Source organism: Otolemur garnettii, unplaced genomic scaffold, assembly GCF_000181295.1.
Source record: "Otolemur garnettii isolate 467f Iridium unplaced genomic scaffold, OtoGar3 scaffold00005, whole genome shotgun sequence".
NCBI classification, from domain to species: Eukaryota; Metazoa; Chordata; class Mammalia; order Primates; family Galagidae; genus Otolemur; species Otolemur garnettii.
The window spans coordinates 38967270-38973862 of NW_003852400.1; the positions used below are offsets into that span (position 1 = coordinate 38967270).

Sequence of the window (6593 nt, forward strand, 5' to 3'; positions counted from 1 at the left end):
TTGTCTCCCTGAGAGGCTGTCAAACATTCTGCAAAGACATTTAGGGTATCATTTAAAGAAACAACTTTGGGGATCTTGTGGTGAAATCTTTTCATGAAATAGGAGAAGATTTTGTTTTCTTTTGTTTTCTACTTTCTTACATTTTGGAGCATGATTTCCCTTTAGGTTACAGAAAATTGTGAGAGGGTCCATGTATTTTGGGAAGCTCATTTCACAAATCCCAAACCCCAGAGGGTCACATAGTAGATTGTGATCTCTCTAAAGGCGAGATGCTAAGAGTCTTATTCATCTTTGTCCCCACAGCACAGCATCTATAGGACTGATCCATCAAGTGTGGAATGAATAGATGGCTGAATGGCTAGATGGATGTATAAAGCCATTGCTGCCAGAAAAGCAACGTGCTGAGAAAAATTAAATTAAAGGGCAATTATAGAGATCAACCTGGGGTCTTCAACTAATTAACTCTATGATGCAGAATTCTCCACAAACCAGTGGACTTTATTTTCTAGAAGGGCTTTGGTGATGTTTTACACTTTATCTATCATTTTCTGGTGAGGAAACTGTAACCCAGGGAAGTACAGTGATCACCTCATACCCATGGAACTCATGTATATCAAAATTAGGTGAAAACTCTCGCATTTATAATCCAATAATGGTATTATATTGTCTCTCTTATATCACTTACTATTTTTGACTCTTAGTTCTTTTGCATCTTCAGAACACAGATAACCACATCGATTTAACCTCCAAGTCATTGGGAAGAAAACATGAGACTGTGTCAATGTGTTATATCACACCCATTCCCAAAGGAACGTTGGCATCCTTCAATCCGCAGGCCTGGTTAGTTAATTCAGGTACACGTGAGGCCGTGTACGTGATTAAATCTGAGGGTTGGGATTATCTTTAACTTCAGGGTGTCATTAAAAAAAAAAATCCCGTGGTACTTATTTATCCTGGACTCAATACAATACCATCTGTTCTGAGATATTCTTGTGAGGTTGCCTGAAGGCAAGAATTGTCAGCCATAATATCAAATTCAAAGTTTGGGAGTGAGGTAACTATTATTCTGTTCATCAAAAAAATAGCTGAAGTATCTTATTAACTAAAAAGCTGGTGTGTGTGTGGGGGGGTTATTTGTATCATCCTGAGGGCTGACTTTGCTTTTAAGAGGTTTAAGTGCCTCACCTAATAGCTGTTCGAAATAGGGGATCTATATTTGATTTGACATTCAATTTCTAAAGAGGAATGTTGGACCAAATAACACACTGTCCCTTTATGTCTGGATACATTCTGGATGAACGTGGAGGTAATAATCACAGCCTGCAATTTAGGCTGAGCAATATGGAGTGTGATCACTGCTCCTCTCAGCTGATTCTTCACTTTAAAATGATACAGAGGAAGGTGCCAAGAGGGCAGCATCAGGAGAGTTATTTGCACTGCTCCTAATTGAATGTGTCGACCATGACCAATCATTGTTCTCACTATTTGATGAATGCTCGGAAACCCAGGCTAGAAGCATGAGGCCAAGCTTCCCTGCCCCCACGAATGGTGAGGGGATGATCAGAGGAGGCTGGAGGTAAAACTGGGTGCAGGCAAAATTGATTTTGATGCTGTCTCTTTTCACTAAAGCCCAGCTCTGCTCTCCACTCCGGGGTCCCCGCCCATGTGAGCGAGCACGGTGCGCACCAGAGAAAGGTTTGTTCTTCCTTTTTGCTATGACCTCGCAACTGGCCTGGAAGTCTGCCAGGCACCTGGGAGAGGACACCGTGCTTTGCTGAATAATTACTGGTGTGAAGCTTGCCCTGTTAATGTCCTCCTCCCCCCAGGAAGCCCCACGTATAACAGGTTTTCTTAAAAGTCACCTGAAGAGCTAAATCATGTATTTGTGGATTGTTTCAGTGAATCTTTATCAAATGCTAATATGTATCAGGCACTGTCCAGGTGTTAAGGATCCAAGAGTACTGAATAAATACATTGCTTTATGCACCTCGAGACTTTGAGGCAGAGCCTGTTTTGACAGCTCATCAGTTCTGACACTTTATGCTAGGTGCCATAAAAGATGATCTGAGAACCCTCACCCAGAGAGGGGCCCTCACCCAGCCTTGGGGGGGATAGGTAGTGCCCTGGAGGCTTCCTAGCACTCTAACAGGAAAGCTTAACCAGCAAGCAAACCTATTCCCAAGGGAGAAAAGTCATTAGGCTTCACCCTTCTTGTGAAACCTGTAACAAAAGGTCATTAATGAAATTCTGTGCTGGTGGAATGTCCCTTAGGCTGCAGAGACCTGCTGTGGCTCTCGCCAATCACAATAGTCAAAAGCGAGGGGAATGAAGTTTGTTTCTGGAATCTCTCTTTTGGCCTGGAGAAGGGTAGAGTTGGTTACTCACATTTAAGCTTGGTGGGACCCATCCGGCTCATGGCATCTTCTAGCTGGAGTCCAAGGCCCACCTCAGCCTCATTCTGTTTCCTCTGCCTGGAAAGCCCCGATCCCATCACTCTTCAGTTAATTCCCCTAGACCTCAGAGCTCCAAGAAGCTACCAGTTCTCCCAGAAAACATTCTTGCACATATCCGTAACAATACTCCTATGATCCCCACTGCTCAGTTTCTTCCAGTCTTTCCCAAATTACACTGGTGACCCTGTCTTATACTTCCATTCATCTTTTTCCTCATTGGACACACAGCCTGTACACAGTGGCTGTTCATAACACGTCTGTAGACTAGATGGATGGGGAGGGTAAGTGGACGAGGGAAAGAACATTATGCCCTTATTTTCATGTCACCTTTAAAGAAACCCTAAAATTCGCAACCGTTATCCTATTCAAAGAGTTATTTGGTACTACATTTTTCCTTCCTTACATTTCATGCCTCCCTCTAAATCTGAAGCCCATTTTTTTCAATTACAAGTGAGACACATGATTGGCTATGGAAATCTATGTACCTCACATTCACCGAGGAGAGCTACAAAAGAAAATTAGAATCCAGTGATCTCTCCATTTCTATGCCATGGATTTTAATAATCAGCCCGTGGCACTTGCTGATACACTGCCACCTAATAAACTTCACTGAGAGAAACCTATTCCATTTCACTCCAGCCTGAATGATCCTAATGTGTCTATTGCCTGCCTCATGGCCACGTTCAAGATTCACCTCAATCATGTCTCCTTGCTGTTCCTAATATCTCCCCTGTCCTGGACGCTCTCTGGGAAATTACATTTTCCAAATGACAGCTGCTTTTGATCACAAATCATTTTCTCATTCATATTACTTGATTTTCAAACCACTCAGCACTTCGTTAGTGCGGCATAAATGCAGTTTCAGGAACAGGCCGTCCTTGCTGTGCGCTGGGTGTTTCTGTGGGGCTTTTCCAATTCTCCTGCTGCGGCTGACTTAGGAAGGTGACAAAGATGGAGAGCACAGAGCCTGCAACAGGAACAGCTCCACCAGTGTGCGCTGTAATGATTTCTTTTAATATTGGTCAAAATACTCTGAATAATTTTAACACTAGACATAGCATGAAAATGGGAGCTAAATTACAAGGGAAGAACAAGGAGAAACTTTTAGGATGGAAGCGTTCCTTCTCAATTCCTGATTTGACCTACTTATGTCTACAAAATTGCAATCTCTGATTATTTATTTATTTATCTTTTTTTTTTTTTGAGACTGAATCTCAACTCTGTTGCCCTGGGTAGTGTGCCATGGCATCATAGTTCACAGGAACCTCAAACTTTTGGGCTCAAGAGAGCCTCTTAGCCTCCCAAGTAGCTGGGTCTATAAATGCCCAGCTAAATTTTCTATTTTTAGTAGAGATGGGGGTCTCATTCTAGCTCAGGCTGGTCTTGAACTTGTGAGCTCAAACAATCCATCTGCTGTGCCCTCCCAGAGTGTGGGATTACAGCTGTGAACCACTGTACCCAGCTTTAATCTTTGATTGTTATCTCTACATCATGCATGAGACTCACTAGACAACTCCATTCCACAGACACTCACACTGCACAGTATGAAATTAGACTATCTCCTTAAAAATGACTGACTTTTTCTCCTTGCTGTCAATGTTCTTAGGTGTCATAATTTCAATTTACAAGTATGTTTTACATACCATGCAGGCACAGTGCTGGGCATTTAACACACATCAGAACACTAAATCATTACAGCACCCTTTAAATTCAATGTCACTATCCCCATAAGGGACAACTGAAGCTCAGAGAAGTTAAGTAACTCCCTTACAATCACCCAGCTAACAAGTGGAAGCATTAGGATTTTAATCCAAGTCATAGAACTCATACTCTTAACCTTAGGCTACTGGCAGACTCAATTTGTCATAAAATAATTAGTAATAGGATATTTTGGTGTTCTATTATTTCACATAAGCTATATAATAGCAGACTAGTAATTTGTGGAAAACAAAAACTGTCTTTTGGAATTGAAGCAACTTTGATATAGATGAAAACTGATGATAACAGTCTTACTTAATATTTTTCAATTTCCATTCAGTTCGCTGTATGACTGGGTAACGTGTGGCCAGTTTAATTTGGATCCCAATTTCTGTGATAATTAAATAGAAGGGGGGAGGAGCCAAGATGGTGGACTGCAGCCAGCTTTTTGCAGAAGCTCCCATCCAGAAGGAGGCTTGAGGGACAGCAGTTTAGCAAGTTGGCTGACGGTTTGGAGCAGAGCCAAGAGAGAAGATTGAAGAGCACACTTCAACCTTCTTGAGGAGAGCTGCGACCCCAAAAATACAACCAAAATGTACAAAATCCACCACCAAGCAGATGGGAGTCCCCTCACCCACAACAAGGGCTTGCAGTTTACTCCATGCAAATAAGCGAGCAGAGTTCAAACTTCCTCCCACTCTATCCCACGGGAGAGACCCCCTAAAAACTGGACCTCCTACCCCTGCTGGCATGCCAAGGCACCCTCCAGCCAGGCATAAAACTGTAAAACTATATAAAAATGTATATATTCCCCACCTGCAACATTGAACTCCGAGGAGTCACCACCCAACCACTCCGAGGTCTGGAGGTTTGTTACCTATGGAATCCAGATTCTTGGGCATCTCCTTGAGAGAAGTGGAGGGGGAAGGGGCTGGTGCTGCTCTGTGCTGACTGTGGCACAGGCATGAGGAGAGGAGAATCGGCTCAGGGGATGCCAATACAGCAACAGTGGCATCCTGAGCTGCAGAATGACGCCATTCCAGCCCTGTCTCTCTGGGCAAAGAGGTTCCCAACGGCAGCCACAGGCAAAATGCAGAGAACTTTCATAAGTAAAGCACCAGCCCTCAGGGGCTAATACTCCTGAGACAAAGGCAGGGGGTGGGTAGAGGCTAGAATTGACACCTGAGTGTAAACTGCTATCTGTCTGCTGCCCAGAGCTGAATGCAACCTCTGATTTACAGAGAAATCTAGCTGAACAGAAGCCTAATTTAAACATGCAAGGCCCCCCTGCTGAACTCAGATTTCTGGCTGATTTTACCAGTCGTAAACCCCAGGAGTAGTGGCCTACTGGAGTGAATAGGGTCACAGACCTGGGGGATTATGAGTGACTGGGTGCATGGTGGGGAAGGAGGTATTAACCTTCCCAGACTAACCCATTTGCTGGGTGGGTTCCTTTGCCCTCACGGAGCAGGGCGGGTCCAAAACTGCTTGCTAGAGTTGCATACCTCACAGGCAGCAGAGGAGATCCCTGCCCCAGGCTCCTGCTCTGGGCAGGCCCACAACTGCTTGCTAGTGCCACGGCTGTCCCATGGGCAGTGGCAGAGGAGTTCTCCGTTCCAGGTAGACTCAAAACAGCTTGCTAGAGACACGCACACCCCACGGGAGCCAGGGGAGGAGTTCCCCGCTCCAGGGTCCCAAGCTGGATGGGCCTAGAACTGCTTGCTAGAGCCACGCGTGCCCTGCAGGTGGTGGTAGAGGGGTCTACTACTCTGGGCGGGCCCAGAACTGTTTGCTAGAGCCAGATACGTCCCACGGACAGAGGTGGAGGAGTTCCTCACTCTGGGTTCCCACGCTGGAAGGGCACAGATTGGCTTGCTAGTGCTGCACATGTCCAATGGGCGACAGTGAAGGAGTCCTCCACTCCCCCCTCAGCTACTCTGGTGGGGCTGAACTAGGACTGATCTGGTCGCTGGCATACCCTGCACTACTGCTGCTATTCCCCAACCCCCGGCTGCTCTAGCGAGCTGAACTAGGACTGATCTAGCCACTACAGTTCACCTGTTCCACCAGTTTCCCCGGAGGGGCCAAACTAGGACTGACCCCGCTGCTGCCGGTCTCCTGCCCCCCAGTCGTCTGGCAGGCTGAACGAGGTCTAATCTGGCCATGCACACTCCCGTGCAGTTGCTGCCATTCCACTGCACCCCGGTTGTCCCAACACCTCAGAACTGGGAGAAGACAACAGACACACTCTGCTTGTCTCTCTGGGCAACAAGAAGAAGCCACCAACTGAATGGTTCTGATAAGGCCTCCAAACAAGGTCAACTCAGCATCGGGCGGAATCAGTGGAAAAACTCTGGCAACTCGAATAATCAGAGTAGATCAACTCCTCCAAGGGAAAATGGGGCAGACACAATTGAAGACCCCATCCACAAGCAAATGGCT

The 6593-nt window shown here is 45.6% G+C and overlaps 1 protein-coding gene across 1 annotated transcript in view; it reads right to left on the minus strand.

Moving 5' to 3' along the window:
- The window catches only part of RAB3C (RAB3C, member RAS oncogene family), a 259905-nt gene that overhangs the window by 195920 nt on the left and 57392 nt on the right, over positions 1–6593 (minus strand). The window lies entirely within an intron of this gene.